The 12,460-nt window shown below is 37.9% G+C and overlaps 1 pseudogene; it reads right to left on the minus strand.

The window, feature by feature from the left end:
• Positions 1–4,106: 4,106 nt before the first annotated feature.
• On the minus strand, positions 4,107–4,225 carry LOC111730172 (annotated as a pseudogene).
• Positions 4,226–12,460: the final 8,235 nt, after the last annotated feature.

Below are 12,460 nucleotides of genomic sequence, written 5' to 3' on the forward strand. Positions count from 1 at the left end.
CAGTCTTCAATTTCTTGCTGTGATGAGAAGTTACAACATCCTAATCAGTCTCCCTGTTTCCAGGATACCCTTGACCCCCAAATTCCATCCAGACACCAGAGGGGTCTTTCTAAAAGGTAATTCTGGTCATTTCACTGCTGTCTAAATCCTTTGAATATCCAGTCAGAGGGATGAAGTGACTTGTCCAGAGTCACACGACAAACCACAGTGAAGTGAAGACTCTGCTTGTTACTGGCCCAAAGTCTGTATGCCTGATTCTTCAAAAGGTCAAAACCCAAAACATCAGAGTTTGGACCAAAGAAAGGTTTATTGATCGAGAAGGCACCAACTGAGATGATGGGGAAACTAGTGGTATCTCAAACCCATTTTAAGAAAGTACAGAGTTCAGACTTATTTTATATCAAGGGAAGGGAACATGAGAGGGACATGAGGTAATATACTACTGCATACATCTGGGTGCCAGCAGGGGTCCAAGGAAGATTGGGCTTAATCTGTTGACCCTAGCCCATTTGAGTCTTGTTGCAAACTTCTTATAAATCTTTGATAAACAATACATACTTTCTTTATCTCCAGAGAGAGGCACTTTCTGTTTTTTGCAATACTCAAGCCTCAAGCAGGATTTCTCTAATGATTAGCAGGTCTACATGCAAGACTAAGCAGAAACTATTGAACAAAGCAGACTTGGAGTCAGAGAGTCTAAGCGTTTCACTGTTACCTGTTCTTAGTTTTTTAGTCTTACCTCATCATCTCCCCAATTCAAATGCTCTCTAGTCTGTTGTAATCTACAGTAGGACATTTTTCCTTCCATCATAAGAACAAGGCTGAAATGCCTAGAAGAGCGTTACCATTCACAGCCTAATCTGTGTGTGTTTGGCTTAGAATGGAGGCCTTTGTATTTATCATCAATTAAGTCAGCATGCTTTGGTTTTCCAACTTATTTGATAAAATGGCAGAGGCTTCTCAGGCTCCCTTGCTTATGTTATTATAGTTATTATCATTGGTGTACTGGTAAATGTTTAATGGTCGGTGGAGAGAGGATGGGTAGAGTAAGGAAGGTCTGATTGATAGCATTTGCCAAATTTCATAGTGTAAATTCTCCCACCATGGATGTCAGTGAATGTAATGTTAGGAAGAGATGCACAATAGCACACCATTAGATAATATACGTATCCATCCTACAAAGAAAATACATAACAGTAAAATGTAATAAAATAATTAGTCATTGATGCACTTTGAGTATTTATTAACTTTGTCTCTAATATAATGTATTTAATTCTGAGTTTATATAATTTGATTTTTAATAATGGCTCTATTTAACAACTAACTTTCAAAACTCCTTAAAATTTAATAAGTCAAATTCATTTAATGTTCATTATCATCACAATTAATGTTAGAATGCTTTATGCCAGAATCTCCCCCACAGAAATAGAAGTTTTCTTAAAGATAGTCATTTAGAACATTGGTCCTTTCCAACTTACTTTTTATATAAATTCAAGAGTATGAAGAATTTTTATATCCTCTGAAAAAGAACTAACTTTTTTCAGGGCAAATTTTGTACTATTTCTGCTCCCTTCTCCTTCTCCTAGCCCACAATCCCAAACACACAATTTTAAAAAATACAAAACCTTGTTTTAGTTTAAGGTCACTCAGGAAACCTTTTTTAAATATTAGAAAAATGAGAACCTTTGTGCAAATAAATACATATTAAGTTAATTTGAATTTTGAATATTTAAATTAAGCATACACATCATTCTTGCTTTTGTAATTTGTTACCCCAATTCTTTTAGATTCTTTTCTAATTCGTGATTAACTTTTAAAGGCAATTGTAATTTCCCGAGTGGTTTATTTCAGCTGATGCCATGAAAAGATAGAGGGTTAATGAGAAGAGCTGTGCATAACCTGAATTTGAGGTGTTGGATTAATGAATAAACATTATTTGTTAATTCTATGTCACATAAACACATGTCAAAATACAAGCAGTTGAAAATCCTGTGCATGTTAAAATCAGAGATGAAATATTCAAGATACTTCTAGCAGTCTGGAAGTATGTCTAGATGCTCACTCTCTCCTAAACCTTAGTTCCTGTCTATAGCACCATAAAAACCCTAGAGAAAGTGGCATTCAAAAAACTACTTATTGTCAGTGAATAAATAATCACTAAGAATGAATCGAACAGAAAAGCTAATTCCACACTTTATTCTGAAATGTTTTACAAAACATGTCCAGCATATTTTGTAGTTCCTAATGCTTACTTGTACTCAAATTCCAAATACATTCCTAGAGAACATAAAAGATGCCTCCTGTCTCTCTCTCTCCCTCCTAGTTTGACATAATATTTTTGTAGTCTTGGTGGAAAAAGGATGTGTGGGAGAGAGGGAATCTGCCCTTCCTTGAAGTTTTTCCAAAACATTTTGTTTACTTCTGAGTTTCCTAAATTCCCCTGAGGCAGGATTTCTCAACCTCTGCACTATTGACCTTTCAGGCCAAATATCTCTCTGTTGTTGGGGCTATCCTGTGCACTGTAATTTGTTTAGCATCATCTCTGGCCTCTACCCGCTATATGTTGGTAGCATTATCCCCACCCATCCCCAGTTGTGACAATAAATCTCCTGTTACCACTCTAGTTGAAAACCACTTCCCTAAGGGATTGGGCTTTGGGGACACCAAAGCCTGAGAAAACTCTCTCCTATCACATCCATCTCCTGAGGTGGTGAGTATAAGACCAACTATCCCCATCAGATAAGGGAAGCGAAAGAGAGTATAGAAATAAAGGAGGATTGAATATTGATATTTCTAATATTTTTATTGTGCTATTTGTTTCGTAATTTTATTTAGGTCAAATCAAAATTACTAACATTTGACAATTTTAACCTAAAAAGTGGCAGTTTCACATGGTTGAAACTAATATTTTATAAGAGCACACAACTATGGACAAGAATCTAGCCTGCCCCCTTCACAAGCTAGCCCTGGGGGATGAAGACAAGGGGGGAAAATCATAATATAAAAGATCATCACAATAAACAGAGTTCTTAGAGATGACAAGTTATAAAAATTGGAATAGCCAGTTAAACAATTGTATATTTTAAAAAATCAATATACCTCTTCTCATTCTTTTTAAGCTAAACCCTTTATGAACAGTGAGGGCAGCAGGATTATTGGCAGAAACAGAAGGCAAAGACACTGTAGCCATTTTCTGGACATAGCCTTGGAGAAGATGGGTGACAAGACCTCAGAGAAATCTTTGTAAGTTTCATTAGTGCCTTCTTTGAATTGTGTAAAGCTGTGGCATTGGGATCTCAGCAAGATAGTCCAAGCTTTAGTTTGCAGCCTAATGTCTGCAATAGACCATCTTGTTCCTGTGTTCTGGTTACCTCCCACAGACTCTGCTAGGAAAGCAGAGCACCAGGGCCCTTTCTCAAGGACCTGCCACCTCTCAACAGTCTTGCTACACCCTGACTCCAGACATAAATCCATGGGCAGTGTATGGGGTGCCCATCCCATCCCCAGGGCTGCCAGCCCTATTAATGCCTGTTGTGCACTGTTAAAGGGCAGCTCACTGCAGAGACCATTGGGGACTGGAATGGATTCCCTGCTCTGCCTGCTGTGTTGTGGCCCTGGACCCAAGCTAATCAGTGGGAGGAAAGGTGCTTTCTAAATAGCCATCTTTCTAGAAGGAGTCCTTTTATTAATTTGTACAAAATGATAGCAGTGTCCCTTTCTCCCAACACAGCTGACCTAAAGTCTCAGAAGACTCTGAAACATAAGCACATACATGGAAAAAAAGGATGAAGAAACTCTAGATGAATTGTGTTTCCACCAGAATATCGGGTACACAAAAGGAAAATTGAATTGAATTGCCAAAAAATAAGAGTGTAGTGCTTAAACTTGTGGTTTTGTGAGCTAAAACTTCTGTTCACTACAAATACTGGAGCCAAAAGGGAATTTTAATTGACTCCCACCTTCTCATTTTACACGTAAGGAAACTGGAGATGGGGAGACAAGAATTGACTTCTGCAGGATAGCAACAGGATTGGGTATATTGACTAATGAGACAAAGGATTTTTCTGTGGCCTAGGCTTCTTTTTTTTTTTTTAATTTTTTTTTAATGCCTACAGCTCCTGGTATTCCTAGGTGATCTCTCATCCAAGTACTAACCAGGCCCGCCCCTGCTTAGCTTCCAAGATCAGAGGAAATTGGGCATGTTCAGGGTGATATGGCTGTAGTGGCCCAGGCTTCTTGACTTCATTTGGAATCCTAATATGTAATTGTGCTATCACAGTTTGAAATGCTTTTTTTTTTTTTTTAATCTCTAAGGGTCTGATTATGATGCAAATATCAGAGAGAAGAGTTCGGCCTAAAGCATATTATAGAAACTTTCAACTGAGTTTAGTGGAATTGACTTAACATCAAGATTGGAGAGGTTTCTGACAGTGGTGATTGAAGAAAGGAGATGATGGCAGGGGAAAGGAAAAAGGATACTGCTGAGAGAGGACACAGAACACTGAGGCTCTATTCCAGCTACGGAAGCCAGGAAACCTTCAACTGCTCCAGAGCTGAGATTTTATTGCCTGGTTGATTATAGTATCCTCAGGGTAAAGAATGGCTGAAGCCCTACTGCACAGTAAGGAGACAGCAACAATCCCGAGGAGATCTGAGTAAAGGAATAGAAATAACACGTGCCTAGAAAGACAAAGTCTTTCCAGTTATTTTATAGGCTGGATACAACTGCAATTAAGATCTCCTTAGGATTTTTTTCATGGAATATGTAAAGTGATTCTAAATTCTAAATTATCCTCAAATTCAGCTAGAAGATTTCACAGGTGAAATTCACTAAAATAGTAAAAGAAATAATGTGAGAAGACTTGTTCTACAAGCTATAAAACATTATAAATATAATAGTAAATATTACTCACTCATCAGGAAACTGGAAAATCATTGAAAAAAGAATAGCCAGCCCCAAACAGACTATATAAACATAAAAACATATTCACACATATAGTATACAGAGATTGTAAAAAGCTCTTTTAATGAACTTTGCATAATCCAAGAGTCTTTATTCTCTCTATAAAGCAAAATGACCAATGCCTAAAATCCAGAGCACTCAGGAATTGAAATATATATATATAAATTATATACTTATAATTTATATTTTTTCTGTTGCCAGTGATAGAGTTATTTGTTTCCCAAATCGGTGATATAATTCTACAACCTATTTATGCAGTTGATAAGTTCTTAAGCAGAGGCACCACACCACATGCATCCAGAGTCCATTCCATTCACTATTGTGATGTTTTCCTGCCTCCTCAAAGTGTCATAGAAAAGGCAGTGGATTGGGAACCAGGTCACCATCATTCTCATCTCAGCTCTAGAATGACTTTGGGCTTCACCAAGTTACTTAACTCAAGTTCCAGACCAGAACTGAATGTGTAGTCTAATTCATCCTCTTACAACAAACAGCCACAGTGTGACCAACAGCCACAGTGTTGACCACTGTTTCCCAAAGTATAACGTGGGAAGAGACAAGAAAGGTAGATAAAACCCTCTCACGCTTACTGTCAGTTGTCTAATCCATTCTTGATTGTGCTCTGGATTACCTTCCCACTTATTGTTACAGTGTACAGAAGCTCATTTTTTGGGCCACATAAATAAAGTTTTAAAGTTAAAATAGCAAACGGGCTTGCCAGAGTTTCCTTTGTCCTAGGGCCAAGTTGCCTTTCTTGAATGGATCTTGGATCTAGGAACAAGTTCATCTTTTTTCTTTATGCTCTGAAATGGACTTTTCCAAACGTTCTCTGTGGTGAATGCTCACTCAGCTCTCTAACTTTACTGTGTGAATTTCCCCAACTCTTTCCCCAGATACCTGTCTTGTCAGCAGGTGCTTTAGCACCACTAATGTGTCTCCTTGATGCACATCAAGGTCAAATTTAAAAATAAAACAAAATCTCAAATCAAGAATCACTAATAAGGAAAGTAGATATAACTCCAGGCTGCTCTCCACATTTTCTTACTGTGCATGTGCATAGAAGTGGGGTTTGAGAGTAAAGCGAAGGGTTTATTTTAATGTGTTCTGTAATTGCCTGAGGATTAAACAATAGTCTAGATACAATATCTCCTTTGTTAAAAAGTCAAACATTTCAACTGATTACTCCCCATCAGGGTTTCCTACATTAACATTTTTCTGAAGTGCTACTGGTTTGGAAAAGCAGGGCTTATTAAGCTCCTGGTGCTGCAAGATAAAGAGGTTCATTGACCTAGCAGTCTGGCTGTGAAATAAATCTGTTAGAAAGTGTACGTGTAGGTCATAACCCCTCTCTTTGGGATATAAAATGTAACATTAACATGGTATAGTAGCTGTTTCAGAAGTATGGAGAAGAAGCAATAAAAAGTGATTTGTAGCCTGATTTACAAAGCAGTTAATAATCACAGGGCCGAATGGAAAAACTTGGAGGGACAGTGGTAAGGGCAAAGTGAAAAAAAATGTGAGGTTCAAAATACACATCCATGAAATATGGGAATATAGAATGTTGAATGTAACAGTGGGTATCCATTAATAATGGAGGTAATTGGTGATGATACTCATGGGCATTCAGAATTTCCTAAATGGTACATCAACTTAAGGAAAGTATCAAGAGGGTATTACAAAGGCCTTAAGAAGTGTGGAACCTAAGGTGTCTTTGCTTTAAATAACAAAAGAATGGTCTACCAGTGGAGAAGGATTGGAAGTTAATTGTGATCCTTCTACAGCTTGGATGCCAATGGCAGAGCCAACTAAAACAGAGAAGTCAACTGCGGTGGGCCCTATTGATCACTGCATGTAAAATCATCAGGAATTATAGAAATGTTATACTGCCTTGCTTTACCAAAACTCATGTTCATGTTCATGAATTTCAGGCTATTTTCTTATGTGGGAGCGTGATGGAGTCCCCTAAACTGATTTGCCTATACACACATTTTTCTTCTTACTATTCTTCTCCTACCTTCTAATTTCAACAATTTTCTTCTCTAGGTTTTCCTTCGCATTGCCACCATCAGGAAAGATGGAAAACACTGCCTTGGGAAATGAGAAGGCAATCATAACTTCAACAGATTAGATGCACAGTGCTCAAAGTCAGGTCCAGGGATTCATAAGGTCACAACTATTTTCAAAATCACAGCAAAGTGTTGTTTGCAGAGTAAGTGGTGAGTAAGACTACTGGCGACTTAGCATAAATTATGATAGTAGCACCAAACTGTGCTCTTCACCACCACATACAATACAAAAAGGTACCAATTTCAAACATCCCTGATGATGCAATAAAATTATTAATTTACATACTATAATATTTGAATATTTTTAAAATATTCTAAATGATGAAATGGGAAGTATGCATAAAGCCAGAGGTGCATATTCAAGAACAATGGTTGTCTCAAGAAAAAGAACTTGTGTTAATGGATAGCTAGCCGAAGCAGCTACTTTTTTCATAAAACACCATATTTGTTTGAAAAAAACACTTGAAATAAAAACAAATTGTAAAGTATCTATTTAAAGCAGGGGTTCCCACCCCCGGGCCATGGACCAGTACTGATCTGTGGCCTGTTAGGAACTGGGCCACACAGCAGGAGGTGAGCGGCGGGCAAGTGAGCAAAGCTTCATCTGTACTTGCAGCTGCTCCCCTGCGCTAACATCGCTGCCTCGGTTCCACCTCAGATCATCAGGCATTAGATTCTCATAGGAGCATGAGTCCCTGGTGCCAAAAAGGTAGTGACTGCTATTTAAAGTATCAATTAAATCAATGGATTTTAATCTAACAGAAAATAAAATTTCATTAATACAATTTCAGACTACATTAGCTGTAGATACTGCAGCTAACTTTGAAGAAATTACTATGTGTAAAGTTTTGGTATAACATCAAAGAATAATGGCACAATTATCTGAAAATGCTATTAAAACATTCTTCAAAAGATGATGGAGTAGCTAAATGCTGTGCTCGCCTCCTCCCATGACCACATCAAAATTACAACTAAACTACAGAACAACTATCACTGAGAATTGCCTGCAGTGTAGCTGAACAGAAGTCCAATACCTAATGGTATACACACACAAAAGCCACATTGAGACTGGTAGGAAGGATGGAAATGTGGAATGGGCAGGCCCCACATCCATGTGTGGAGGTGAAAAATCAGAAGGAATGTCTTGGTTGTGAAGGTCTCCCTGAGGAGCAAAGAGAATAAGTTCCATAACTGGCTATCTAGCCCAGGGTAAAAAAGGTCTCCAAAACTGGGGGAAAATGTATCCAAAACTTTTGGCTGTGAAAACCAGCAGAGATCGTGGCTGAGTGAGATGGAAGTTTGGTGGAGGCCCAGGTGTTCCTCTTAAAGTGCTCATGCTCAAACTTACTCACTGAGGGGCTCACTCACTGTGAGTTTCAGCTCTGGAGCAGAAGCTTGAAAGTCATCAGGGTCATAGAGTGAGGAACTGAATTGTCTGGCTTCAGGGTGAGGGTTTGAGGAGCAGATTTGTCCCAGACAGAAGTGTAGAAAGAATCCATTGTTCCTTTGTTGAGCCCTCCCCACACCCAGTGTGCAGCCAAGATTTACTTTCCTCCATCCCTCAGTATCTCAGTCTCTATCAACCTGGCTAACACTGGTCACTCTGCCCTAGTGATTCCCTAAGAATCTGCCACACCCAAATTTCAGACCAACCTAAGCTGATTCCAGTGGCTTTTCCATACAAACGGCCTATTTTCCTCTTGCTATGGACTTTTCTAGAATCTCTCAAAGGTTCACAATTTCCAAATAAGCAGCATCTGACCTCAGCATGCCACATTCCTCTTACAAAGCATTCCCAGGTCTGGCACTAGCAACAACAGCTGGCCTCAATTCATAGCTTAGCCTCTCTCAACCACCTCCAGGCTCAGCATAAGTGGCAACCATTTGCAGATACCCTATAGCTCATATCAAGTGGCTCTGGGCAGGGCACAGGCAGTGGCTGACCTTGACCTCAGCAGAACCCCTCCTGTGAGGCCCCAAAAGCAACACTCTCTGTGGCCAGCTTCAGAACACACCAAAGCACCACCCAACCACCTACACAAAGGACACACTCAGAGGGCAGACTTGTCAGGCACCAGATCCCTGCAAATGCAAATCCTACTTTGTAATGTCAGCCCCTGCACAACAGCTCCTCCACTGTAATCACGGCCACTCCTCATAATCAACTGGCCTAAGAGTCAACCACTCCCACTAATGTGCCAACAGCAGTCAAGACTCAACTAGGACAGTAGAGCACACAACCCACACAAGTGTCATACCTGAGCACCTGGCTCAGGTTATCAGGGAGACTGTGCCCTGGTCCCTACAGGACATCTACTACATAAGGCCACTCTACCAAGACCTGAAAACATAGCAACTCTACCTAATACACAGAAACAAACACAGTGAGGCAGCCAAAATGAGGAGATAAAGAAATGTCCCAAATGAAAGATCAAAACAAAGCTCTAGAAAAAGAACTAAACAAAATGAAGACAAGCAGTCTACCAGATGTAGAGTTCAAAACACTGGTTGTAAGGATGCTCAGTGATCTCAGTGAGAATTTCAGCAAAGAGGAGACATAAAAATGGAGGTAGAAAACACAAAAAAGAACCAGCCAAAAATGAAAAATACAATAACTGAAATGTAGAATACATTTGAGGGAATCAACAGTAGATTAGATGAAGCAGAGAATCAAATCAGTGATTTAGAAGATAAGGTAACAGAAAACACTCAATCAGAGCAGCAACAAGAAAAAAAGCTAAAAAATATAAAGATAGTTTAAGGAGCCTCTGGGACAACATGAAGCATACTAACATTCGCATCACAGGGGTACCACAAGCAGAAGAAAGAGAACAAGAAATTGAAAATCTATTTAAAGAAATAATGACATAAAACTTCCCTAACCTGGTGAAGGAAATAGACATACAAGCCCAGGAAGCACAGCGAGTCCCAAACAAGATGAATCCAAAGAGGTCCACACCAAGACATAATATAATTAAAATGCCAAAGGTAAAAGACCAAGAAAGAATCTTAAAAGCAGCAAGAGAAAAGCAATTATTTACCTACAAGAGAATCCCTTAAGACTGTTAGCTAATTTCTCAAAAGAAACTTTGCAGGCCAGAACGGATTGGCACAAAATACTCAGTGATGAAAAGCAAGCACCTAAAACCAGCAAAGCTATCATTTATGATTGAAAGACAGATAAGCAGCTTCCCAGACAAGAAAAAGCTAAAGGAGCTCATCATCACCAAGCCAGTTTTGCATGAAATATTAAAGGGACTTCTATAAGAAGAAAAAGAAAAAATTGTTTAACATGGCATATTTAATAAATAATATGAAATAATAAAATGACTATAACTACATATCTATTAACAATTGCTTTAAATTTAAGTGGGTTAAATGCCTCAATCAAAGACATAGGGCAGCTGAATGAAAAAGAAAACAATACTGTACATATGCTATTTATAAGAGACTCACTTCAGATCGAAAGACACACACAGACTGAAAGTAAAGGGATGAAAAAACATATTTCAGAAAAATGTATAACAACAACAAAAAGCTGGGGTAACAATACTTACACCAGACAACATAGACAAAGTCTAAGCCATTAATTCCACTTCTGGGTATTTATCTGAAGAAGCCCAAAAACACTTATTCAAAAAGACATTGCATAATATCATATTGTGTGTCAACTGTAATTAAAAAATAAAAAATTATTTTAAAAAATTTTTGTTTTCAACTACATACCTTTGTGAGATTGGATTTTCTTTATACATTTCAACCTAAACAACATATTACAACAGATAGAATAGAAAAGCAGATATAAGATTCCGGCTGTTTTCTAGTCAGCCAGACATAAGAGGTTTGCAAAAACATAAAACAATGCCTCTCTTCTCATTATTCTTTTTGTTTCATAAAATACAATTGCATTTTACAATGTATTGTTTTTGTTAGCATGATATGGGTTTCTCATTGCTATATTAGCAGAATTAATAAATAAATATTTTAAATGTTTCATTTTAAATCACTAACTTGGAACATATTGACAGAGATTGCCCACATAAAAATTCTTTGGGGTGCTTGATAGTTTTTAAAACTGTAAAGGGACCCGGGACCAAAAATTTGAAAACCATTGGATTGGATGAATAAAAAATGAAAATTGAATCTTTATTTCCTATCATTTTTACTTCTGTTATTACCTAAACAGAATGTTTAGATGAACCTAATTTCAATTTTTAAACTTTTAATAATAGATAATAAAAATAATAACTGTTCATTGAGCATTTATTTTACACCGGCTCTTAGCTAACAACTTCATTTGCATTGCTTGTGTATGCTTGCTGTAGATGGAATGTGTTTCTGACTCCTCCCAAATTTATATGTTAAATCCTAATCCCTAATGTAATAGCATTAGAAAATGTAGCCTTTGGAAGGTGATTAGGTCAGGAAGGTTGAGCCGTCATGAATGGGATTAGTGCCCTTATAAAAGGAACCCCAGAGAGTTCCCTTGCCCCTTTTCTTCACATGAGGACACAATGGGAAGATAGCTAACTATGGATCAGAAAGCAGGTTTTCACCAGACAATGACTCTGATAGTACCTTGAGCTTGGATTTTCCAGCCTCCAAGACTGTGAAAAATAAATTTCTGCTGTTATAGCAGCCTGAACACACTAAGATAGTGATCTTCACAACATAGCTAACTTTTAGTCTATGCCCATTGTACAGAGAATAGACCTGTGGCTTAAGAAATGTAAATAACTTGAGCAAGTTCACAGATGCCTGGTGACACAGCCAGCTCTGGAAACAGTAGATCTACCTGGCACCAAGAACTCTGTCTTAAACCAGTAAGTTACATGGACAGCCTCCAAATGTCTGACACACACTGACGTTTACCATGTTCCAGCACTGTACTGTGCTAAGAGCTCACTGCATTTTATCTCATTTAATCCTAATTTTAAAGAGTAAGGTATTTTTCATTACCGTATCCAGATCAAGAAACTAAAGCCGTGAAGGATTAAGTGACTTAGGCATGACAAACACAGTTACAAAGAGTGGACCAATGATTTGGATTTTCTTGGGTTTTTGTTCTTCAAGTACATAGATTTGAGTTCATATTACAAATCGGTTCATGGTACACTAATTATCAGTTTAGCAAGAGCCCTCTTGTGCTTTACTTCATTATTTTCTAAACGTTTCTCTATCCCCTACTCTCACTAATCTCTCCCATAAAGCCGCCATTTAATGTGTTTCATATTGCTCCTTAGATATATTTTTCTTGAAAAAAATAGTTTTCAAATGTATGTTTATTTGTCTAAATGCTGTGATATGATAGACATAATTCTGTTTTTTACTTTTTTAACCACACACTATTTTCATGATCTATTCATGAGGCTGTAAATAATTTATTGCATCTGATCACTGCATAGTATTCCATCATATGTGTCAACTGCTC

Source organism: Pteropus vampyrus, unplaced genomic scaffold (assembly GCF_000151845.1).
Source record: "Pteropus vampyrus isolate Shadow unplaced genomic scaffold, Pvam_2.0 Scaffold302, whole genome shotgun sequence".
Classification (NCBI taxonomy): domain Eukaryota; kingdom Metazoa; phylum Chordata; class Mammalia; order Chiroptera; family Pteropodidae; genus Pteropus; species Pteropus vampyrus.